The following is a 27,265-nucleotide window of genomic DNA, read 5'->3' on the forward strand; positions in this document are numbered from 1 at the left end:
ATGTATATCCCTTGAGGAGGAACTAGAACTCTGCTTTATCACTGCACTATTGTTTGACTGCCTTTCCTCTGTTCCAGCATTCCTTTGTTCCCTTACGATCATTGATTATTGAGACCTGTTCAAGGGCAAGAATTATGGCTAGGCTTAGATGACAAAATGGCTTAGGCCAAAATGGGTCCTCTCATGTCAAGAAAGCCATTCCTGGTTCTCTGTCTCCAAGGACCCCCTAACCTATATGCTTATACTAACTGAGTGGCTGCCTCCCGGGCTATGATCCTCAGCAAGAACCTGAATAAAACTTACAACTCACAACTCTTATGTTGTGTGTCTTTAAGTCAACAAATCAATAAGAAAATGACAACAGAGTAAAAATCAATAGGCAAATATCCATGGAAGAGGTGATTCTGAATAGCCAATTAACAGGAAAAGACAGTAAACTTCACTTTTAACTGGAATCAGGCCAATTTATGGAGGGCCGGTTCTCAGATTTTATTTCTTTCAACTTAAAAAAAAAAAATTATAGCCAAGTCTTACCTGATAGGATAGTTTTAATAGCTTTGGGGGACATATCTGTAAAGTTACCGTTGATCGACTTATATGTCTTAAAAGTTTGTAAGGAATACTTGATTTGTCTCTGCCTTAGTGAAACAGGAAGGAAGGGGGCAGGGCACAGCCACTGAAAGAATGACACAGCCATTAAGGATATGATATAAACTGGTTAGAACTTGCTAGGTCCAAGATTTGACTTCCCATAGACCTTAAACCTCATTATACACTCACTGTAATACATTAACATGCTAAATGACACACCCACCAGTGCCATGACAGTTCCAAGCCTGAACAAGAAGGACCAAAAAGTGGGTGGTGGTCCAATTCCTGAAAAGTCCTGCCCTTCCCCCCAAACAGCTGGAATAATCCTCCCACTTGTTAGCCTATGAAATTACTCGGGCAGCTCTCACCTTCTGCCTATGGAATGTGTACTTCTCCGTATAAGCTAGCTTTCACTTTATTATTGCTCGCTCTTGAATTCTTTCCTGCAAGAAGCCAAGGACTCTCTTGAGACCCGGGATGTGACCATTCTCTTGCTCCCCCCTTCTCCTGCAACAATAGCTCACTGCTGCTATAGCTGGAAGGAGCTTGGACTAAGATGCAGAGATAGCGTAAGGGGTGAACAGAGAGAAGGGGCTGGACATAAAAAAGTGACAAAGCAGAACATAGATGCTCCAGAATCGTCTCCCAGTAATCTCAGATACAAGCAGAGGTGCTAAGACCTTGATGACATAGTCCCAGAAAGAATAGTTGTGTGTAATTTTGAAACCTAGCAGAACCCTGTGAGTCCTCCCGGGTATAAAAGCCTTTCTGTGTCCCCCCCTTTCTTGTTCGTAGGAAAAAGTCTTCAGCCTCCTAGACATTCCATGAGTTCCAAAGGGCAGATTCAAATAGCTTCTAATTAGGGAAGTAAGGAACGCAGTAACAAAGGAAAAGCAGTCAAGAAACAATAGTGCCGCGGTAAAGCAGGGTCCTGGTTCCTCCTCAAGTGATACACATAACAATATACCTTTGAGTTCTGTAGCAACTAAGGCCCCCACCCAAGCAGAGGATGGTAACTTCAGGCTAAGCAAAAGATTCCTGGACACCGCCCTATTACCTCGCCACCAATCAGAAGAAAGTCACATATCCTGCAGCCCTCACCCCAAATTTTACCTTTAAAAACTCTTCCCCCCAAACCATCAGGGAGCTCGGGTTTTAAGCACGAGCCACGTATTCTCCGTTCTTGGCCCTGCAATAAACCTCTCTCTGCTCCAAAGTCCAACATTTGGGTTTGCTTAGCACACGAATTTGTGTTCAACAGCAATTTCTTCAAAAAATATTGGCACTGCATTGCTGATGCTCTGACAGCGTCACAGTAGCTGTTTTATCCACGTATTTCATAGACCACAATTTCAAATTTCAACACTTGGTGTTTTCCGAACTGGCCTGAAACAAAAGACAACCTCGACAATGAATTCACACTTCGACCCGCACTCACCTGGTAAGTCTAACCTCACAAGCTGAGATGCTGGGACTTGTCATGGGCCCTTCTGTTACCCAAGCTTGGCGGGCCATCCTCCCGTTCACTTTGTGGGGAGAGGGGGAGTGTTCTCCGCTGTACGGACACCTGAAATTCCTCTGACATGGCCGCGCTCATTGGGCGTTTCTTTCTTGACCGCTGAAGGGGACGGCGCCCGCGCCATGTTTGCCTTGTATAAGCTCGAGCCTCTGAAACACTATGTAGCTTGTGCAGTGTTGTTCACAACTCTTCCAGCCTCGCCACACAGGGGATGAAGTATCAGGTGAGGGAACAGTTCAGGGGCCTTTTACCGGTCTCGAGCCATCCGGATTAGTGGCGCAGAAACAGCTATCTCTGTTCTGAATGATAAATACTCAAAGATGGCTGCCCCCAGGGAGGCGAGGCGCAGAGGGCGCGGACACATTACCCTCTAAGGAGAAGGCGGAAGTCCAATTGTCCGTGCTGCGTAGAAAAGTTTCAGTCCCTCATCGGCCGCCGTAGTCCGGTGCCGAAGCTGGCTTTAGAGAACCCGAAATGAAAGGATTCACAAGTGTAGCCGCTAGGAGATCGGAGTGGGATCAAGAGGAAATCAGGTCAGTGTGTGACTCTTTCCGTGGGATAGGTTAAGGGGTGAGAGAGGATCTGTGGGCGTCCGTGTAGGTAGGAGCCGCAGAGTCCGCGGGGAGAGCTGGTGGTCTGGCACCATGGGTCTGAAGTTGGGATGCCTTTGCTGTCGGGCATGGGGGAGCTCTCGTGGTCGTGCATTAAAGGTCCATAGAAAGCAAGGACTCAGAGTCCTGAGGTCAGAGTTTGGGGTCTTTGCAGTTCACTTTGTTAGTAGGGCTCAGTTATTGGGAACGGGAGGGGGGTTGGTATTTGTCAATGTAAGTGGTGTTTGAATTAATTTGGCGCTCAGTGACGGAGTAGCCAGGGGTGAGATAGACCAGATGAACGCTACAATTCCCTTCAGTCCTTGAAGCCCACTTTCCTCTGCAAGGACTGCTTTGGAAGTTTCCTTAGGGTGCTACATCACCTTCTCCTTTCGTCCCCACAGATACGAAATTTAGGGAGATCAAGCATTAAGCAAGTCTAAAGTGGTAAACTTTCTAAGATGAGGTTTCTTTCCTCCTTACTGAGAGTTTACTTGGATATTTCTTTTCAGATTTTTTTTTTTTTTTTTTTTTGCAGTACGCGGGCCTCTCACTGCTGTGGCCTCTCCCGTTGCGGAGCACAGGCCCAGTGGCCATGGCTCACGGGCCCAGCCGCTCCGCGGCATGTGGGATCTTCCCGGAATGGGGCACGAACCCGTGTCCCCTGCATCGGCAGGTGGACCCTCAACAACTGCGCCACCAGGGAAGCCCTTCATATTCTTTTTGACACCAGTAAAATAACCCTTCTAGTCCGTCAAATTCTGTTTCCCAACTTTTATTCAAATGTTAGTATATTTCAATTTTTGTCTTGTTATTTTCTCTTAATTTTCATAATTCAGATAAACTATAGAAACAGGTGTAATTTGCCTCTTTTTAAAAAGTTAATTTCATATTTTAAACATTTCCATAATACAAATTCTCTTAGTTATTACTTTTAGGATTACATTAGGATTTGGTATTTACCCGAGGGTTTGTTTCCCTGACCCACATCTCCTTGGTTTTTTGCCTTTGTTGCAATTGAAATTAGGGTCTTTTTTTTTTCCTTCTATTTTTTTATCTCCTTTCAATTTCTTTAACATAGTAAAACAATTAAAAAATATATTATTAAATACTTTTTCTTTTGGTTACTACACTGAAATTTTATGATTACTAATAGCTTTTTCCAACTCAACAGTTCATTATGAAATTAAGAACTCAACATTTTATTATGAAAAATTCCAAACATAGCAAAGTTGAATGAATTTTACAGTGCACATGTACTATACCCACCACTTAGATTGTACCATTAACATTTTACTATATTCGCTCTGTCAGTTATCTATCCATCCCTCCATTCATTAATTCATCTTGTTTTTCTTTTTTTTTGATTACTTTTATTTATTTATTTTTCTGGCCTCGCCGGGCGGCATGCGGGATCTTAGTTCCCCGACCAGGGATGGAACCTGTGCCCCCTTCAGTGGAAGCTCGGAGCCTTACCCACTGGACCACCAGGGAAGTCCCTCTTGCTTTTTTAAAAAAAAATTTTGGTGCATTTCAAAGTAAACTGCAGACATCAGTATACTTTCCCCTAAATACTTAAGCATTTCTATCAACTACAGTTCTTCCAATAGCTTAATTAATTCCTTTATATTTTCCAAGTGAATGATGATCTGAGCATTTCCAAATAATATTGTCCCAGTGACAAATGTATGGATTTGCGAATGAAATGAATCTGGCTTTTAAAAATCTGGATTCTTGCTCTTACTGATGACTTGGGTGAATAACTGTGATAGTGTGATTTTCAATAAGAAATATTTGGTCTTGGTCCCGTTTCTGGCACAGAGCTCCTAAAACCTTTGGACTTTTCAAAGTTTTGAGAGTGATTTTGGTGTCTCTTGTTATGTTAATGGAGTGACTTTTGGAATGCACCTAAGGATGGGGCTAGTTGTACTGCCAACCATGTGATTAGAGGGTTGGAACTTTCAGTCCCACTCCCTGACCTCTTGGGAGGAGAAACGGCTGGAGATTGAATCAACAACCAATGGCCAGCCAGTTACTCAATCATGCCTATATAATGAAGCCTCTTTAAAAACCTAAAAGGAAGGGATTCAGAGAGCTTCCGGTTGGTGAACTCGTGGGGGTACTGGGAGAGTGGCTCTCCTGGAGAGGGCATGGAAACTCCACACCCTTTCCTCATGCCTTCCCCACTGCATCTCTTCCATCCGGTTGTTCCTGAGTTATATTCTTTTATAATAAACCGGTAATCTAGTATGTAAAATATTTGAGTTCTTGAGCCACTCTAGCAAATGAATTGAGCCTGAGGAGAAGATCTTGGGAACCTGTGATTTATAGCCAGTTGGTCAGAAGTACAGGTAATAATCTGGACTTGAGACTGGCATCTTATGTGATGGTGGGTGGGTGAAGGGGGGGTAGGAGGGCAGTCTTGTGGGACTGAACCCTTAACCTGTGGGATCTGATGCTGTCTCTGGGCAGATAGTGTCAGAACTGAACTGAAGTAGGATGCCCAGCTGGTGTCAGGAGAATTGCTTCGTGGTATGGGGGGGACCCCCTTCCCTCCACCACAATTTGGAATCAGGTCCAGAACACTTATTTAGTTACTGAACCTGAGTCTTGTTCTTCATTTGTGCAAATAAAAGTTTAGTCCCTCTCTCAAGTTTGCTGAGAATTAAGGGAATTAAAATATATAAAATTGTGATGGTTAGTGGCACATACATGGTAGAAATAAACAGCTATTTTTCTGTTTATTCATTTTTTTGTAATGAAAACTTAAAAGACCGTAAACTTACAGTAATAATTAGGCAACAATAATTTTATATTCTATTACACATATTTTACATACTTGTGAAAAGATAATTAAGAAAATAAAATGACCTATCTAATAATATCTAGGTATAATCACATTATCTTTTTGGTATCGGTATTTTTTGGTATGTCTGTATAAATATATGCACACAAAAATGTCACCTGCCATTCCAGTAAACAAGGAATGTTGCCCGCCATCAGCCACTGCATCAGCACGCCCCCAGCCCAACCATGGTGCACCCAGAGGGGAATTCAGGGTGGGGAAAAACAGGATACTGGCCCTAGATTGTTAAGATGCATATCTAAGGAATAATTTCAACGAGCCCAGACTCTTGCATCTTCCCATACATAGAAAACCACTAAAATCATTAACTTGAGATACGGTTTTTTTGTGATTAGTAGTTATCTTTCCACATTCAACTACATATTTCTTTTTCAGCAAAAACTTATGTATATGTCCTGGGTCCTTACCTTACCTCAGCAGTTCCTCAGCTACTGAGAGGTTGCCTCTCAGGCTGTAGTCCCCGTAAGGTCTTTGATAACACATAACTCTCAACTTTTAGGTTGTGCATTTTTCTTCAGACGTGTTTTACACATTTTGTATTATGGCAGAAAAACATTTATGCTACATATAACTTTGAGTTACATATTTTTTCACTATATATAGAATGTTTTAAATAGCTGCACAGTATTCCATTGAAAGTTTATACTAATCAGTTAATCCTCTATCACTGCATCTATATAATACTTTATGTATACATTTATGTATAAATATATTATTTATACATTTATGTATAAATATATATACACACATTTATAGGAATATGTATCTTTGCATGCTTATGCCATTATTTCCTTTGCAGAAATTTCTAGAAGTAAAATTTTTGGTTACCAATGATAACTATTTTGAAATTTTCAGTATACAGTGTTAAAATATTCCACTAAAATGTTCCGCCATGTAACAGACATCAATTTTCTTTTATATAATTTTATCAATTTCTTTTTGTGTTAAAACACACTTAACATAAGATTTATCATTTTAACCATTTTAAAGTGTATAATTCAGTGACATTAAGTACAGTCACAACATTGTACAAACATCACCACTATCTAGTTGTAGAACTGTTTTATCATCCCAGATGGAAACTATGCATCCATTAAGTACTCACTTCCCATTCCTGTCTCCCCCGCCAGTCCCTGGCAAGCACTAAATGCCTTTTTGTCTCTATAGATTTGCCTATTCTGGACATTTCATATTAATGGAATCATATAATATGTCGCCTGTTACTTCTGACTTCTTTCATGTAGCATACTGTTTTCAAGGTTCATGTAGCTCCTTTGAGTACTTTATTCCTTTTTATGGCTAATATTTCACTTTATGGATTTTGTTTATTCATTCATCTGTTGATAGACATTTGGGTTGTTTCCACCTTTTGGCTATCATGAGTAGAGCAGCTCCGAAATTTGAGTACAAGTTTTAATACCTGTTTTCAGTTCTACTGGGCATATACCTAAGAGCAGAATTGCTAAGTCAATAGTAATTCTGTATTTAACTTTTTGGGTAACCGCCAAACCGTACTCCACAGAGGCTGCACCATTTTACGTTGCCTCCAGCAATGTATGAGGAATCTAATTCTCCACATCCTTTCTACCACTTATTATTTTATTTATTTTTATGGCCATGCTGATGGTTATGAAGTGGTAAAGTGGTATCTCATTGTGGTTTTGATTTCTATTTCCCTAATGACAAATGATGAGGAACATCTTTTTATGTGCCATCTTTATACGTTCTTTGGAGAAATGTCTATTCAAGTCTCTTTGTCCACTGTTTAAATTGTCTTTTTGTTATTGAATTGTAATTATTCTTTACATATTCTGCTCACTAGACCCTTAATCAGTTATATTATTTGCAAATATTTTCTCCCATTCTGTGGGTTTCCTTTTCACTCTCTTGGTAGCATCTTATACAGACTACTTATAAATTTTGATGAAGTCTAGGCGCTTCCCTGGTGGTGCAGTGGTTAAGAATCCGCCTGCCAACGCAGGGGACATGGGTTCCAGCCCTGGTCCGGGAAGATTCCATATGCCGCGGAGCAACTAAGCCCATGTGCCACAACTACTGAGCCTGTGCTCTAAGGCCGCGAGCCACAACTACTGAAGCCCGCGCACCTAGAGCCCGTGCTCCCCAACAAGAGAAGCCACCGCAGTGAGAAGCCTGTGCACCACAACAAAGAGTAGCCCCCACTCGCCACAACTAGAGAAAGCCCACACGCAGCAATGAAGACCCAATGCAGCCAAAAATAAATAAATTAAATAAATTTAAAGAAATTTTTTGACGAAGTCTTATTTTGTTTTGTTCTTTGTATTTTTTGGTGTCATATCTAAGGCTCTGTTGTCAAATTTGAGGTCAGATCGATTTATGCCTAGGTTTTCATCTAAGAGCTTAATAGTTTTACCTCCTACATTTTTCTTTTGGCACTTTGACTTAAGAAGGCGCTGACTTTTTTTTTCTTTCTTTTCTTTTTATCAATTTATTTATTTATTTTTGGCTTTCTCTAGTTGGGGCGAGAGGAGGCTACTCTTCATTGCAGTGTGTGGGCTTCTCATTGCAGTGGCTTCTCTTGTTGTGGAACACAGGCTCTAGGTGCATGGGCTTCAGTAGTTGTGGCATGCAGGCTCAGTAGTTGTGGCATGTGGGCTCTAGACGGCAGGCTCAGTAGTTGTGGTGCGTGGGCTTAGTTGTTCTGTGGCATGTGGGATCTTCCTGGACCAGGGCTCAAACCTGTGTCCCCTGCATTGACAAGTGGATTCTTAACCACTGCACCACCAGGGAAGTACCAGGAACACACTGCCTTCTGATCTCCGTGGTTTCTGATTGAAATCAGCTGTTCATCTTATTTCATATCCATTGCATATGACAGTTGGTTCTTGCTGCTTTGAAGATTCTCTATGTTTGGCTTTTGATAGTTTGAACTTTATGTGTCTCACTGTAGAACTCTTTGAGTTTAAAAAAGAAAAGAAAGTGATTTTAAGTTCTTTGCATATTGGCTCCATTTGGGGCAATCCTTCAAACTTAGCCAGGCCATTTATAACAGTGCCTTAGGCTTTTCCTGCTTCTGCTGAGCCTGAGTACCAGACAGAGGTGAAAGCTCATGTTCTTCTCCATGTGTCTATTGTACGCAGGCCTCTTGTGTCAGTCCTTTAGGGAACCCACAAATAGGTCAAAACAAACAATTCCTTGGGGACAAGATTTACTTTGCTCCCTACAGGTCCAGGTATCCATCCACACCACGAATACAGGCTGCCGCTCTGCCACAATGGCTGTGGGGGCAAGGCTAATTTAGAATGCCATAAAAAGTCTCCTGTTTCAGTGACCTTTCTCCTGGTCAGGTGTTCACTTTGTTTCTGTAAACCATTGACTGTCTTCCAGGGTTCCAGTAAGGTTGATTCTGACAGTTTTTGTCAGTTTTTTTAGTGCTCCTGAGGAATCCCCTGGAGGTGTCTACTCCACCATTTTTGCTAATGTCACTCTACGATGCTGTCAATTTTTACATATAGATTGTATAACTGGTCAGTTAACTTAATACTCTTATTTTTGGTGTTCACTAAAGTTGACCTCCATCTTTTATGTTAGTAATTTTTTTTTTAATGTTAGTAATTCTTACTTGATTCTTTTATCAGACTGCATTGGGAGTGTTTCCAGAACAGTGGTGAAAAATAATGGTATTGTTGCACTAGCACGTGTGCATGCGCAAACACACGCGCACACACACACACACACAAACCCACCCGTCTTTTTAATGAGTGCCTTTATCTCTGGCTTTCAGCTGGACATATGTGGGATTTATTGTTTTGTTTTTTTATTATGGTTCTTTTTCTTTTTGAAAGATCTACAGATACAACTTAAGTCATATCATCTTCTATTTCTCCCCTTCTCTTCCCATGGATAACTGCTATCTTGTTATATATTACGCATATTTTCATACTTTTACTAGATGTGTATGTATCCACAAACAACACATACTCTTGTGTTTTAGAAACAGATGAAGATAGTAGTATATATTTAAAAAAAAAACTGTAGGTTGTGTTTTGTTTTTTCATGCTAAGGCAGTAATGAATTCCTGACCTACCCAGGGCTCATATTTGAAATAGATGTTGGATTTTTTTTTTTTGCTGTACATGGGCCTCTCACTCTTGTGGCCTCTCCTGTTGTGAAGCACAGGCTCCGGATGCACAGGCTCAGCGGCCATGGCTCACGGACCTAGCTGCTCCATGGCATGTGGAATCCTCCCGGCCCGGGGCACGAACCCATGTCCCCTGCATTGGCAGGCATACTCTCAAGCACTGCACCACCAGGGAAGCCCTAGGTGTTGGATTTTTATGAAATATTTTTCTCAGCATCGATTTTGGCAATCATGTTACTTTTCTAATCTATTAATATATTGTAGCAGACACTCTTGGTTCCTTGCTGTGCAGAGTTGACGTAGCTGACCTGAGACTGTTCTCCTTGGAAAGGCCTGCTGACAAGATGCCTTCCCTGGCATCTGGGAACTTAGATTTTGGGAGGGTTCCCACTCTTCCCTATCAAGAGCGGCTCACTGTGCCAAGACTCTTCTTTCAAACAATATGGTTTGTCTTGAACACGTGTTTTCCTCTGGGATTCTGGAATTTTGGTATGTACTAGGAATAGCCCCCCCATAAAAGCCATGGGCACTGAGTCTCTAATAGGCTAACACATTTCACATGAGTTATTACAACTTGTTGCTGGGGAAGTGAGCATATCCTCTGTGACTTCATGGAGACAGGACTCTTGGAAGCTTGTGCCTCGTTTTCCCCCAGACTTTGCCACACCTTTTCCCTTTGCTGATTTTGCCTGGTATACTTTCATGGTAATACATCAGTTATGTGCTAAATCTTGGGAGTCCTAAGGAATCACTGAATCTGGGCGTTGTCTTAGGGACCTCCAGCACACCTGCCAAACATCCATTCACTTCCTTCTCCTTTTCTGCCAGATTCTCCAGACATTCCTTGGCTTATGGCAGCATAACTGATGTCTGCCTCTGTCTTCACATGGTCTCATCTTCCCTGTGTGTTTCTTCTCAGTGTGTCTGGTATAATACACTCATTGGATTTTAGGGCCTACCTGGATAATCCTGGATGTTCTCATCTTGAGATCCCTATAATTACATCTGCAAAGACCCTTTTACCAAATCAGATCACATTCACGTGTTCATGGGGTTACGATGTGAACATATCTTTGGGGGGGGGGTGGCACCATTCAACCCACTACAAAGGAGTATGTGGACACGTGATTTTAAGGGGAAAAAATGTCCAGAGCCTGACTTCTATATGTCTTCTTTCCCAAAACTGATCTGTGTGAGAAGTCTTCTGCCATTCTTCTGCCAGGCTTTGTGCTGTGCTGGTTTTCCTTTCCCATATTCCGTTTCTCATTCATGCTACTTATACTTCACAGAAGCAAGGCATACCTCTCCCCATGTAGATTGTTATGTTTTACTGCCTCAGGGGCATCAAATAAGGGATGGTTAGAAGCACTGGCCTTGACTTAAGGTGGGTAAACAGCAGCAGTGACAGCATCTGGGCCCAGAGGGAATATATCACCCAAATGAACGTACTCTTCACTCCACAGGTCCTGGCTTCGAGGAGCAAGAGAAATCAAGTAAAGGATGAGGAGGATGTTCCTGGAGTTGCATATGGTCATTTCGTGGGACATCCGTTACCTGAGACTGAGATTTTGGAACAGAAACTTAGGGCAGATCCAGAAGAGACTAAAAACAACATCCTAGTTACTTGGCATTTCACAAAACAAGATGATGAAGGCTCAGGTGACTTTTGGTTTGTTTTATTCTTGATTCCCTCATGGATTTCCAGAAGGCTGAAGAAAAAAGCAGTCCAATTAAATGAAAAGTATAAATTGGGAAAAGATGGGCTCTGGGGAGAAATAAACTACCTTCAAAATCATGATGAAGTAGAATCAGATATATATTGTTCGTAGATTTCGTACTACATGACCAATGTTGGTATATAATGTATGACTCTGCAGGTCCCTCCTGGTTACATAAACCATCAACTTGCATGTAATCTGTCAGCCACTGCAACCAGAGAATCATGAAAAGTTATTTGATATGCATTGAATCTGAGGAGAAGGCAGATAATTTCCTCAGGAGATGTCACAATTTCATGGTACTTAAGTCTTGGGAAATTTCTTTGATGGTTTCTTTCTAGAGGTGATAACATGCATTGTGTTCATAGCATTCTTCTAATACTGATAGACATACAAGCAGGTTGTGTATGGCTGTTTCTTATATGATTATTCTGAGTCCTCTGCTGGACTAGACCAAGTAGAATTCAGTGCACAGAGTTTTTCAAAAGACCACAGCTTGGTGACTTATATACCCACACTTGTTTTGGGCTGGTTTTATCCTTGAATAAAACCTAAAGTGCCCAGGAAAATGTACGGTTTGCCCAGTTATCAAAGGACATCTGTGAACAGGTTGTAGAATGGGTGTTTCAGTACAGATTTGGCCACAGGGAGTTATAAATTCTTGTTTGGTAATGGCTTGGGTTTTTGAGATCCACAGTTTGCTTTAGAACTTTACCTTATCTCAGAAAATACAGAGCCCTTCCGTGTGTTCAAAATCTAGTTATTACTGTACTTTTCGTGCCCAAAAATGTTAAATATTTTGTGTAGATAGGAAAGAGCTAGATGTTGTTATATTTAATTGGAATAAAATTAGTGAACTATATTGAAAAGAAGAACTCATCTAAATATTGAAACTAGCAAAATAATAATCATCAAATTGATGTTTGGTCAGTTTAAAGCAATTACATCTAATCGTGGTACTGCTACTGTGCCATTCAACGAGGTACCAGTATTTCTGTGTGTGATGACGGTTATTATGTATTGACACTAAATTTAAATTCCCAAGTTGATAGAGCTATTGAAAATGAAATAATTGATCGAGTAATAAGGAAAATTTAACCAGAAAAAGTTCAATTGCTTATAAAATTTTGATAAATGAAAGAGAATATCCCCCCAAGAATCTGGTTGTTACCTCCCACCTCCTTATTGTCTTTATTTTATTTATTTGCCTTTATTTTAATTAAACAAATGACTCGTTGTGGTATAATTTTATATATATATATATATATATATATATATATATATATATATATATAGTCTTTGTCTCTGGTTCCTGGCACAGAGTTCCTAAAACCTTTGGAATTTCCTGAGAGATAGGAGTGTCTTTTTTTATCCATAACAAGCCCCTTTGAGCCATATGTGAGTTTATGCTAATTAGGTGACTCAGGATGGGCCCCTAGAGAGCTTCAGGGTGGGAGCTGATCCCCAGAAAGACCAAGCCTTGATTGGAACTTCTGGCTCTACCCTCTGATCTCAGTAGACAGGGGAGGGGCTGGAGATTGAGCTCTATCACTTGTAGGCAGTGGTTTAATCAGTTATGCCTATGTAATGGAACGTCCATAAAAACCCCAACGGGGTTCAGAGAGCTTCCAAGTAGGCAAACAGTCCACTTTCTGGGATGGTGACTCACCCCAACTCGATGGGGACAGAGGCCCTTGCACTCAGGACCCTTTTAGATTTGGCTCTATGAGCCTCTTCATGTGACCATTCATTTGTGTCCTTCATAATAAACTATAAAAGTAAGCATAGGGCTTCCCTGGTGGCGCAGTGGTTGAGAGTCCGCCTGCCGATGCAGGGGACACGGGTTCGTGCCCCGGTCCTGGAAGATCCCACATACCGCGGAGCGGCTGGGCCCGTGAGCCATGGCCGCTGAGCCTGTGCGTCCAGAGCCTGTGCTCCGCAGCGAGAGAGGCCACAACAGTGAGAGGCCCGCGTACCGCAAAAAAAAAAAAAAAAAAAGTAAGCATAATAATTGCCTGAGTTCTGTGAGTGGTTCTAACAAATTATCAAACCTTAGCAGAGAAGTTATGGGAACCCCCGAATTTGTAGCTAAGTTGGACACAAGTGCAGGGAACCTGGAATCTGGGACTTTGGACTGGTGGCTGAAGTGAAGGCAGTCTTGTGGGACTGAGCTCTTTAGCCTGTGGAGCCTGATGGTAACTCTGAGTTGTGTCAGATTAGGATTGAATTCAAAGACCAACTGTTAGGACAAAAGATGCTCCTAGTGCTTTTATCACTTAGGAGACTACAAGGTTTTAGGAGCGCTAAGCCGGCAACCAGGGACAGAGAACATTATATATATTTTCTATTATTTCACACCTTCCATTTCAATAATGAGAGAAACACTCTTATCGCATGGACTGTGTTGTTACAGGGATCGCTGACACTGAAGGATGTAGCCGTGGACTTCACATGGGAGGAGTGGCAGCTCCTGGACCCTGATCAGAAGGACCTGTACAGGGACGTGATGCTGGAGAACTATAGCAACCTGGTGTCCGTAGGTGAGGACGGCTCCCCTGTGCCCCTTGGATGGTGACTTTTCTTTCTTCAGCTTCTGAAAGAGTTGTTATGTCTGTGGTGCTCTGAAGTGGGAGATTTTCAATCTCCTCCCCCCGGCCCCAGATGAGAAGGTATAATCTCTCCGCGTTTTAGAGACAAGCCTTTAATTTCCAAACATGCAGATCGTGCAGTCCCTAAAGTGTACCGTTCTCATAGCATCACAGATCCCTAGTGCCATTTGATGAGCCTAAGTCTTCTGTTATTTCCCACGAACAGGGTATCAAGTTAACAAACCTGATATACTCTCCATGTTGGAACAAGGAGAACCACCATGGACCTTAGAAGATGAAGTTCACAGTCACCCCCATCCAGGTAAGTGAGAGAGAGCCAGCAAGAGGGGGAAGGCTGTGGAAATCACTTTCTAGTCCTTTAGAGAAGGCATCCCAGTGGTGAGGGTGTCTGAGGATACAGAAACAGCCTCCATGTATCCCTTTCCTCATATGAGAGCTCTTTTTCTGTGCAAGGACTTAGAGGAAAGTATACCACTTTATCTCATCTTGGAATGAATCCCTGTTTATTTCTTCTTAGATGTCAACTTTCCCCCTCCTAGGATTATTCTTGCTTGGTTTTTCAAATCCTCCCATTCTTCACTTGTTAGAGTATGATTTTATGTTCCTTTCACATCTCTTGGTATGAAATTCCTCCTTCCGTGTCTCTCTTCTAAGACAAAACTTTGAATTCATCATTGTCTTCTGACTCATACACCTTCCTGCTCCATTGTGAAATATTTATTTCCCTTTACGACATCCAACTGCACCTCAGGTGCCTTACTCTTGTAGTAATGTGGTCTCTTAATGTGTATTCATCTGCTTGCTTGACTTCTTTTTACCCCCTCTGAGATTCTTCAAAGGTTCTGTTGTCATCCCTCTGCTCTGTCTCATAGGCTATAAAACCTTACTTTATTCAAATGTGTTAAGCTCTTTGTGGAGACTTGCAATTGACATGTCCCTTAACACTGTCTAATATACCTGCTGGTACCATATATTTTAACCTGTCTCCATGGCAGTTCCCAATGAGTTCACTCTTTTTGTGTGAGAAACTAGAACCATCTTCCCTCCCAGAAAATCCCTTTCCAACATCCTTTTTAAAATTGAGATTCTCTTGTACTTCTGTACATCTTAAATCCTGGCATTACCTTGAATCTTCTCTACCTTCTGGGATCCTGTATTTAATGCCTCTGCTGTTCCTGTTCTTTGTGTAATTAGGAAAGACGTTTCTAAAATTTCTCATTCTCATTTCCTAGCCTAAACAAAATCATAAAACCTCATGCCCACCTTACTGTAGTTCCTTTTTATATTTGTTAATCATTCTCTTAGTTAAACTTTAGATTTTGTTGCTGGATTCTTTTCCCTAAAGCTATCCTTTTCCTCCTCATAGTCTGATGGCATTAAGTCCCAGTTGACCATATTACTATGACATAGAAATTTCTCTTCTATCAAACACCTAAGTCCCCACTCTCAAAGAGGAGGCAGAAATTTAACAAAAATAGAGTTTCAGTTCTATAAGATGAAAAGAGTTAATGGAGAGAGATAGTGGTGATGGTTATACACCATTGTGAATGCATTTTTTTTTTTTTTTTTTTTTTTTTTGTGGTACGTGGGCCTCTCACTATTGTGGCCTCTCCCGCTGCGGAGCACAGGCTCCGGACGCGCAGGCCCAGCGGCCATGGCTCACGGGCCCAGCCGCTCCGCGGCACGTGGGATCCTCCCGGACCGGGGCACGAACCCGCGTCCCCCGCATCGGCAGGCACACTCCCAACCACTGCGCCACCAGGGAAGCCCCTGTGAATGCATTTTAATACACTGAACTGTACACTCAGAAATGATTAAGATGGTAAATTTTGTGTTATGTGTAATTTATCACAATAAAAATAAATGGGAAAAAATACACAGATACTATGTCTGGTGGTGAAAACGACTGTAAACCCCAAACCATCAGCATGGAAAATGGGGTAATAACTGGGGGTTTGCAATAGGTCATTTGGTCACATAGGGCCTTGTCATCCATTTCAAACACTTGATTTTCCTCCTAATGAGAAAACCTTTAGAAGGATTAGGGTATAGCAGTGACGGGATATAATTTATGTTTTAGAGGTATCACCTTGGCTATCAGTAGAAAATAGACTGGAATAGGCAGGTGTTGAAGCAGAAAACCAGATGTGAGACCTGGTTGTTGGTGACTTCAACCCAGCTTGAGGATGGTATGAAAAGATTCTGGAACAATAAAGACTGAATTTGCCACTTAAGTAGGTATGGGGTATATTTGTTTCCTAGGTAACAAATTACCACAAACTGTGTGACTTGAAACAACCGAAATGTATTCTCACGGTTTTAGATGCTAGAATTTGAGAATCAAGATATTGGTAGAGCCATGCTCCCTTTCAAAGACCTAGGAATGAATCCTTTCTTGTCTATTCGTTGCTTCTGGTAGTGGCCAGAAATCTTTGATGTTCCTTAGATTGTAGACACGTCATTCCAGTCTTTGCCTCTCTTATTACATGACCTTCTCCCTGTATGTCTCTGTGTGTCTGTAGCCAAATCTCCGTCTCCTTAGAAGGACCCCAGTCATTGGATTAGGGTTCACTCCAATCCATTTTGACCTCGTCTTAACTTGATTACATATGCAAAGACCCTGATTCCAAATAGGGTCACATTCATAGCTACTAGGGGTTAGGGTTTAAACATCTCTTTGGGGGACATATTCAACCCACAATATGGAGTGTGAGAGGGGAAAAAGCAGATGGAAGATGATGCTAAGTATTTTTGATAGAAGAGACTAAATTTAGTGGGAAACAAAGAAATGTCTTTCAGAGCGAAGATTTTATGAGCAAAGCTAGGACAAATCATGTAATATTTACAAATTAAGCTTTTTAACCTGTGAAATGTTTCTGCTATCATTGAAGGCTGTACAAAATTCAAGTAAATGGTAAATATAGAGACTATTTCAGAAATTTAGAAGAAAAGTAGCCTAAAGTGGTATAGAGGGAATGAAGAGTGATAGTATCATAAAGTATCTTAGGTGAGAGAAATAGCTCAGTTTTGAATTAAGATGATAAGGAAACATGGCAAGAAACTGGAAATGTGCAAGGCCATGTGGGGACTGTCAAAAGATTGGCCTGAAACCAGCCATGTGGAGACCAATGTTTGAAAGTATTTGTTGGGGAGCTAGTGGAGTGGAAACTTGGATAAACTGGGTACATCATGGTAATGTAAACTTTTATCACCAGGCTTACTGTTGTGACTTTTGTGGTTAATAATAAAGGAGGCATGGTGGAGGTTAGGTTTTGTATATTCTAATTCTAGATAGTCTTATTTTTAACCTCGGTGGCAGCATTATAGAAATAATAAGGTACAGCCAGATGTTCTAAGAAAAACTAAAGATAAAATTGTCACGTCTTGATTCAGGAGGAAGGTGGTCCTATAAGACCCTTTAATTAATGCCAGCAGAGACATTACTGTATGATTAAGGAAGAAGACGCTGTTGTTGGCAAGTTGAGAGATTAGTATATCAGGGACAATGAAATGGGAAAAGTCCACCATGACATCCATACAGGTACAGAATAGTGAAGAAGGTGAGCATTCCCATGTCTGGTGCAGCAGATCTGCTTCTAAAAAAGGCTGTGCCCCACTAGCCTGTTGTGAAAGTCCATCAGGATCATCATGTCCCTTTCTGTGGGAACGTATGAGAATGTGTCACAGCTCCATGCAAGGTTAGAATGTGAGATTGGTGCTTTGGGAAAGTGAATTTGATGGTGGTCTACCTAACGAAGAAGAATGGCAAGTTTTATCAACAGGATGAGCACCCAAGAGTCTGTTAGAATTTTCTTGAAATCATGACCTGTATGTCCAACATTCTGAGTTGCCTCTTTGATGTATATGTTCTAACACCCACGTCTTCTTCTTTCTCTACCAGCGTGGTTATGTTAGGGTCTCTTCAGAGGGCTCTAAGAATCCCAAAACTCTATGTTGACTGACTAAAGCTTTCGTCTGTGCCTTCATCTTTTTTCAGTCTTCATGTTTCTCAGAAAGTGATCTCATACAATACTCTGACCTTAAATAATATATATTTCTTTGTTTTGGGTTTTTGTTTTTGTTTTATTGGCTGCACCATGCAGCTTGTGGGATCTTAATTCCCCAACCAGGATTGAACCTGGGCCCATGGCAGTGAAAGTGCCAAGTCCTAATCACTGGACTGCCAGGGAAGTCCCCTTAAATAATATTTACATACTGATGTTTCCACATTGCTATTTTCAGTCAAGACCTTACTCAAGTCTTATCATCTGACTGGCTTTTCCGTGTCTGTGCTTGGATATTATCTCAAAAATGATATGTTTCAAAATGTACTTGGTTTCCCTCACATTCTGAACTTGGTTTCCCTCACATTCTGAAGTTCGGCGATATTCCTCATCTTGTTAAAAGGCACTACCCAACTACCCAATGGGTCAAGCCAAATACTCAGGCGTGCACTTTGATTCCCTCTTTTGTTACCTCTCCTCACATCAAATCCATTAGTGAGTCTTGTTTATCCTTCCTTCCAAATAAATCCTGATATCTTCCACTTCTTATTTCCTTTGCTTCTTCAAATCACTGTCACACTTGGAACTGCCTACTTTATTCCTTATCTTATTTGTTTATTGTTTCCCTTTCCACCCATAGAATATGGCTTCAGTGAAAGTAAAGAATTTTTACCCTGACGGCTGTTATCTTTTGGGTTGTTTGGTGTTTTATATTACTCTGTCTTTAACAATTTCCAAGAGACAGGAGTTAGTGTTTAATGGATACAGAGTTTTTCAGATGGGGAAGATGAAAAAGAACTAGAGATGAATGGTCGTGATGGTTGTACAACAATGTGATTGTACTTAATGCCACATAAATATACACTTAAAAATGGTAAAATTTATCTTATGTATATTTAACAATTGTGAAAAGTTTTTTTTTTAAAAAAGATAAGGTACTTTTATACTTGGAATTTCTTTTATATTTGATATCATAGGTTTTCCATTAAAGAGCCAGCTCACCCCAAGGTATTTTTTTTAAGTCTTTATTGAATTTGTTGCAATATTGCTTCTGTTTTATGTTTTGGTTTTATGGCCATGAGGCATGCGGGATCCCAGCTCCCCAACAAGGCACCGAACCCACACCCTCTGCATTGGAAGGTGAAGTCTTAACCACTGGACCACCAGGGAAGTCCCCCAGGGTATTTTTGAAGCAGTTTTATTCCATATGATACTCATGGAAGGGTTAATTGTTCTCTTTCCTAGAAACTGATAAAGTGGATGATCATATGCAGCCACACTGGCAAAACCAAAATATACTGAAGAGGTTGGAACAGTGTTATGAACAGAATGCATTTGAGAATATTATTTATCAGAGCAAAAGTTGTTTTCCTTTGAGGCCAAATCATGATGTATTTGATTTACATGGGAAAACTTTGAAATCACATTTAGATGTAATCAACCTGAGTACAAGCTGCAAAAAAATGGAGCCTGCTGAGTTTAATGGAGATAGGAGATCCTTTCTCCATGCTGATCATGAGCAAACTCATACTGAAATTAAACATCGGGACATACACAAAATAGAGAACACCCACGAATGTACTGAATGTGGGAAAGCCTTCCTCGAGAAGTCTCGGCTCAATGAACATAAGAGAATTCATACAGGAAAGAAACCCCACAGATGTAGTGTCTGTGGGAAAACCTTCTCCAAGAAGTTCAAGCTCACTGAACATCAGCGAACTCACAAAGGAGAGAAACCCCATGAGTGCCGTGAATGTGGAAAAGCCTTCCTCAGGAAATTTCAGCTTACTGAACATCAGAAGACTCATACAGGAAATAAACCCCATGTATGCAGTGTATGTGCGAAAGCATTCTACAGAAGGTTCAAGCTAACTGAACACCAGAGAACTCATACAGGAGAGAAACCCTATGAATGTCCTGAATGTGGCAAAGCCTTCTTTAGGAAGGCAGAGCTCGTTATACATCAGAGAAACAAAAGAGGAGAAAAACCCCATGTGTGCAATGAGTGTGGGAAAGGTTTCTCCAGAAAATCACAGCTCATTCTGCACCAGAAAATTCATACAGGAGAGAAATCTTATATATGCAGTGAATGTGGAAAAGGTTTCATACAGAAGGGCAATCTTATTATACATCAACGAACTCACACTGGAGAGAAACCCTATGGATGCACTGAATGTGGTAAGGCCTTCAGCCAGAAGGCATGCCTCATAGCACATCAGCGATTTCATACAGGAAAGACTCCCTTTGTATGTACTGACTGTGGAAAATCTTGTTCACAGAAATCAGGACTCATTAAACATCAGAGAATTCACACAGGAGAGAAACCCTATGCATGCAGTGACTGTGGGAAAGCCTTCACTACAAAGACAATGCTCATTGTCCATCAAAGAACTCACACGGGAGAGAGGCCCTATGGATGCAATGAGTGTGGGAAAGCTTTCTCCCACATGTCATGCTTGGTTAAACATAAGAGGACACACACGAGAGAGAAACAAGTAGATTCAGTGAAGGTGGAATATCCTTCCACAAAGGGTCACAGCTTATTAGATACTAGTGAACTCATGCAGGGGGAAAACACTGTTAATATGGTGACTGTGCAGATGCCTTCTGCAACCCCTCAGACATCATTAAACATCAGTGGGCTCCTAGCAGATAGGAATGTAGTCCTTATGGAACAGCCAGAGGCCAGAGGTGCACCCTCAGGAGATAACAGAGAGTTTGTGCAGGAGAGAAACTTCATGAATGCAATGAATGTGGTTATGCCTTCAGTGGTCAATTATATCTTATTTTATGTCACAAAAAACACATAGGAAAAAACTGGTACATTCTATTTGGAAAAGTCTTGAGCAATAATGTATAGCTGATTATATGGTTATGTATAAAAAGCAAACCTATGAAGGCAGAGGTTAGGAAAGCTGTGTTTTGGAAGATAGACCCTATTATCAGTGATTACCAATGTCATCAGTGAGCTTATAGTGTGTAAAAATATGAGAGTGGTAAAGTCCTTCCCTCAATAGGTGTCACTATATACTGGAGAGAAACTTGGAAGGCAGTGAATGTGGCAGGGTTTTCTGCCCCATCCATTAGCTGATGAAATCATATACCAATAAAACACTGTGAACACACTAATTGTGGAATATCTTACTAAAGTTCTTGTGAAGCAAAGCCTGTGAAAATGAGAAACATTCGAGAGCTTTATGTACCAATTCCCACTTCATAATACATTACACAATATACCTGATGTACATTTTTGGACAGGAAACCTTGAACAATATTCCTAGTTACTATGCTTATGATTCCATAATTTTAAGGAGAAAGACAGTCTACCCCACATCACTGGTTAAGGTTATCATGTTATACTCATTTCTCCTAATTGTGGATTCTTTTTCTTTTTTTAAAAAAAAAAATTATCTTCAATGCCCACCCAATATATGATTAGCTGCTGCATTTCTTAGGCTCTAAATTTATTTAAATATTATTTCAGACAACTGAATTCCCTCACAACAGAAATGAATATTAAATTCATAAATATAACTTAATGTCCTTGGATGAGCTTAAGTTCAATTTATAAATAAGACTAAGCATTATACCATAAAGGTCACTATAAATGTGATTTTAAAAATTTTCTAGACTGGAAAAGGTAGTGAAATCAGGTTTGCAAAATGAAAGCCCAAGGACAATTAGTAATTTAAACCTATAAATTAACTAACAAAATACATTCCAACATAACTCTTGGTAGTTTTTTTCCTGAAAACATGAAAATAAAATGGGCAATTTGAACACAAATTAAGATGACTCTTCTTGCTTCCATCCTAGCTCTCTCTTCTCTGATTATCCAAATTATTCTCAGAATCCTGGGAATATGAAAATCTAAACCGGATAACTATTCAGCTGCATTCTTCCCTCGGGAGATAGCTCCCTGCCCAACCCTTCCCTTTGCCTCATTGATGGAATGAATATAGATGTCAGGAAGAATGTTGGGGTGGTTCCATTTCCTCTCAACTAAGGGACTCTCGAGTCTTACATGTTTGAGTGTCACATGAGGAAGAGAAAAGTAGATCATCATAGAATCAACTGTGGCCTGGTATTATACTTCACAGAGCTGGATCGACTGAATCAGATTGGGAATAGGTCAAGGAGCTCTGGAAGTGTGGGCTCAATCTGGTTCTAGACTGGAATACTATAGGCCTTTAACCAATCTGGCAAATATTTTCAGAATCTCTATAATTACTGAGCTGTAGCCAGGAGTAATGTCAGTAGGGACTGGCATAAAACTGATGTAGTGTTAAGGTTCAGACCAAGTCTACTGCTGGAAAACTGGGATTTGAGGAAGAGCATGAGGTCAGGTCCCTTAGGGAGAAGCTAGGAGTGGAGGTATATAAGTAGATGAGGTATCTTAGTGGCATTGTAAATGATTTTTTAAAAACACATGATGTAAAAACTTAGAATTACTTGAAGAGAACATCTCAATTGTTTTCTTAAGGATTTTAATGTGGAATATATGAGGATTTTAGATCATGTATAAACATTGCTATATCAGTTTCAATACAAAGAAGAAATATAACAAATATCAAATAACAAATATCATCTTCCTGAGTTTGTGCTCAAATATAAGGTCTTGAATGTAAGTTATAGTCTGTAAAATTTAGACTGTAAGCTTCATGAAGAAGTAACAAGTACTTCTACTGTTTAGGGACCTTCTGTTAACCCCTATATACCAGATGTCTAGAATGCCTGACAAAGAGTAGGCACTCATTGTTAATTGGCTGAGTCTCATCCAATAAGCAGTCCGGTCTTGCTCAACTGAGATCTAAAGTAGGATCGGAAAGGACCAAGCTGTTTCCAAGTAACTTTAATGTATCTCAAAACAAACCTCAAGAATATTTATAGGAGTGCAAACACATTAATTAACAATGTTTGTCATCCAACCAAAAATTACCAAGCATGCATAAAAGCCAGAAAGTGTGACCAATATTGAGAAAAACCAATCAGAAGTGACTGGAAACTGACGTTGCTAGATTGAGCAAACAAGGACAGTATGATAACTGTATAAACAGTTATAACTGTATTCCATTGGATCAAAAAGGCAGAGAAGTGATTAACATGTTAATTATAACAATGTGTAATGGGGTTTAAAAAATATTTTATATGTTACATGTTCATATTTTATAAGCCCTCCCATAATATTGTTTCTTCATTCACTATCTTGAGAAGAGAGTGGAGGGCAGTTTGAGAGATTTCCATCTGGCGTTCCTCACAATGATACCTCTTACCCCATTGGCTGAGAACTCAAGGCTTTTCTCTTTTTAATAAAAGCTTTTATTAGCTTTTGTTCTCTTTGTACGTGAGTTTCTTTTGCCTTGTCATCAACTTCACTGGTCTTTTCTTTTGCATACCCTAATAGGTTAAAAAACTGCTCATGCTTTTTAAGACCCCCCCAGCACAGCCCCTTGTATCATTTTGGATAGTTTCTATTGCTGTGTCTTCAAGTTAACTAATCTTTTCCTATGCCATGTCTAATTGCCATTAATTCCATCAGTGTATGTCTTCTTTCAAATTGTAGTTTTTAATCTCTAGAAATTTGACTTGGGACTTTCTTTTTATACCTTTCACATCTCTATTTAACATGGTTTACTTTTAACCTATTTGTCACTTAATATTTAAAGTGGTTTTCTAGAAGGTAACATATAGTTAGGCCTTGCTTTTTTATCGAGTTGACAATATGTCTTTTTATTGGGGTGTTTAAATCATTTATGTTTAATGTGAGAATGTAGTTAGGTTGAGATTAAAAATGTACAATTTGCTATTCATCCCATCTATTTTTTTTTTTAATTTATATTTTTGGCTTGTGCTGGGTCTTCGTTGCTGTGCGTGGGCTTCCTCTAGTTGCAGCAAGCGGGGGCTACTCTTTGTTGTGGTGCACGGGCTTCTCATCACGGTGGCCTCTCCTGTTGCAGAGCATAGGCTCCCGGCACACAGGCCTCAGTAGTTGTGCAACGCAGGCTCAGTAGCTGTGGCGCACGGGCTTAGTTGCTCCGCAGCATGTGGGATCTTCCTGGGCCAGGGCTCGAACCCGTGTACCCTGCATTGGCAGGCAGATTCTTAACCACTGTGCTACCAGGGAAGCCCCCATCTATTCTTTGCTCCCCTTTTCCTACCATCTTTTGGAGTAACTGAGTATGTCTTATGATTATTTATCATCTTTGTTAGCTTATTTTATTTACTTATTTATTTATTTATTTATCTACTTATTTATTTATTTATGGCTGCACCATGCGCGGCTTGTGGGATCTTAGTTCCCTGACCAGAGATTGAACCCTGGGCCCCCAGCAGTGGAAGCACGGAGTCTAACTGCTAGACCACCAGGGAATTCCCCATAATTTTGTTATTTAAGTGGTTCCTTTAGTTTACAGCAGGTATCATTAACTTGTCAGTGTAAGTATTATTATATATACCTCTTCGTGTATAGTGACAGAATCTTATAATAGTATACTTCCATTTTCTGTAGCCAGATTAGCTTCATTGAAGAAACTGTCTTCTGGATGCTCCTGGGATATGTATTTAGGGGATGGGTAAGCTGGTTTTACATGATAAATCTACATTAGCATTCCTAATTCCATATACTTTTGGATACTTTACAGAATATGGAACAAGGAATTTCTGGCATTTAAACTTTAATGTAGTTCACCTTTGAGTCAAGTTTCAGTCAACCAACCAAGCAAACTGTTAGAGCCATTCTCACTGAGCTCACACATAAAAGCCAGAATCAATTCATAGTAAGCCCATATTAAATTTGCTTGATCCAAAATCATATTCCTTCCACCATGACCCCACAAATGTTTCCCAGATTTCTACTGAACACATTAAGCAACATTTTTAAAAGATAAATACTTCATGACTACATTGGGTTTATCCAAAGAATGCAAAGTCGGTTAAAAGTTGTCTAATTTTATAAACAATGTAATTCACCACTGTATTAGACTGCTCTTGTTGCCATAACAAAATACCAGAGTAGGTGGCTTAAACAACAGAAATTAATTTTCTCATAGTTCCAGAGGCTAGAAGTCCAAGATCTAGGTTCCAGCAGATATAGTTTCTGGTGAGACACTGCTTTCTGGTTTCTCTTCTTATAAATAAGGACACTAAACTTCCTGGAGCCCCACATTTACAACCTCATTTAACCTTAATTACTTACCTTAGGAGCCCCATCTCTGATTAGAGCCACACTGGGTCTTAGGGCTTCAATATGTGAATCTGAGGAGACACAAACATTCAGTCCATAGTATTCCTCCACTGGCCCTGTCCCCTCCATTTCATGTCCCTCTTGCATGCAAAATACATACATTCCATCCCAACAGCCCCAAAAGTCTTAACTCATTCCAACGTTAACTCTAAAATCTATATCCAGGCCTTCTCTGGTGGCGCAGTGGTCGAAATCCGCCTGCCAGTGCAGGGGACATGGGTTCGATCCCTGGGACGGGCAGATCCCACATGCCGTGGAGCAACTAAGCCCATCAGCGCAACTACTGAAGCCATGCGCCTAGAGCCCATGCTCTGCAACAAGAGAAACCACAGCAATGAGAAACCCACGCACTGCAACAAAGAGTAGCCCCCACTCGCCGCAACTAGAGAAAGCCCACACAGCAACGAAAACCCAATGCAGCCAAAATAAAATAAAATACAATGTTAAAAAAAAAAAAAAAGTCTATATCCGAAGTCTCATCTAAGTCAGATATGTGTAAGACTTGAGGTACAATTCACCCTGAGGCAAAACTCCTCTCCAGCTTTGGACCCCTGAAAACAGGTAAGTTATGTGCTTCCAAAATACAATGGTGGGACAGAGGTGGGATAGATATTCCCATTCTAAGAGAGATAAATCGTAAGGAAAAAAGGGGTGACATGTCCCACGCAAATCCAAAACCTAGAGAAAAAAATTCCATTAGATCTTAAGGCTTCAGACTAAAGTCTTTTGTTCAATGCTCTACCCTCCAAGCATTTTAGGTCACTGTTGTAGGTGGGAATCATAACACTCGCTACAATGAGGAAATAAAACCAAGTAACTTTACTTTTCCATTCTGCACACCAGTAGTGAGACAGGCTGGAATCTGGGACACTTTGCTGCAGTGCTTGCACCTGGACAAAAGTCTCCTCCAGCAACAGAATACAATGAAGCTACAATAGAAGGGACTAAAAATAACTGCTGTGCATGCACAGTTGGGGCCAATTATGAACAAGATACAATACCAAAACCCAACTGCCACTTCTGAGGTACTGAGAGCAAAAGCCAGGGTCCTGTGCTTAATCCCTGCACACAGTCCTACAGGGGATGGGCAGACTACCTAAACCACCCTCCTGCCCCACCCCTAGACCTGCGCCCTACCCTCACCCCATTTAAGGGACCAACTCCCCACCCCCCTACCCCCAGCAAGAAAGGGAACCTGTTACTTGTTTTCTCTCCCTCCTGCTGCAGCACCAGTCACAATAAAGCCTTGCCTGAGTTTCTTATCTGGCCTGTTACCAATTTCTATTGATTAAAGAGTCCAAGAACCCTAGTCTGTAACAGTACAATGTACAGCTCCACGAAAAAAAAGTGTTATTTTTGTCTGCTTTTATACCTTTCATATTTCCAGCACCCAGACCTCTGTTTGCCACACAGTATGCATTTTATAAACATCTGCTGGGTCAATAAATGAATGATTAACCTCTTTACTTCGAAGGTTCTCTGAGCCAGGTTGTACAATTATAGGGAGTGGGGTTTAATCAGTTGGGCTGCAATACTTAACAGAATCACTTCCCTTTGTCAGAGCTTTTTTTTAAAAAAATAAATTTATTTAATTTTATTTTTGGCTGCATTGGATCTTCGTTGCTGCGCGCAGGTTTTTTCTAATTGCGGCGGGGGGAGGGATACTATTCGTTGCGGTGCGGGGGCTTCTCTTGCTGCAAATCACGGGCTCTAGGTGCCCAGGCTTCAGTAGTTGTGCCACACGGGCTCAGCAGTTGTGGCTGCCGGGCGCAGACTCAGTAGTTGTGGCACACTGGCTTAGCTGCCCTGCGGCATGTTGGTTCTTCCTGGACCAGGGCTCGAACCGGTGTCCCCTGCATTGGCAGGTGGATTCTTAACCACTGCGCCACCAGGGAAGTCCCTTTCTCAGAGCTTTTGCTTTAAGGACAGACTCTCTTTTTATTTATTTATTTTGCGTTACGTGGGCCTCTCACTGTTGTGACCTCTCCCGCTATGGAGCACAGGC

General features: G+C 40.8%; 1 pseudogene; it reads left to right on the plus strand.

The window, feature by feature from the left end:
* Window positions 1-27,265, plus strand: part of LOC136140962 (zinc finger protein 850-like) — a 397,037-nt pseudogene that overhangs the window by 338,110 nt on the left and 31,662 nt on the right.

The sequence above is a fragment of the Phocoena phocoena genome, chromosome 20 (genome assembly GCF_963924675.1).
Source record: "Phocoena phocoena chromosome 20, mPhoPho1.1, whole genome shotgun sequence".
Lineage (NCBI taxonomy): Eukaryota > Metazoa > Chordata > Mammalia > Artiodactyla > Phocoenidae > Phocoena > Phocoena phocoena.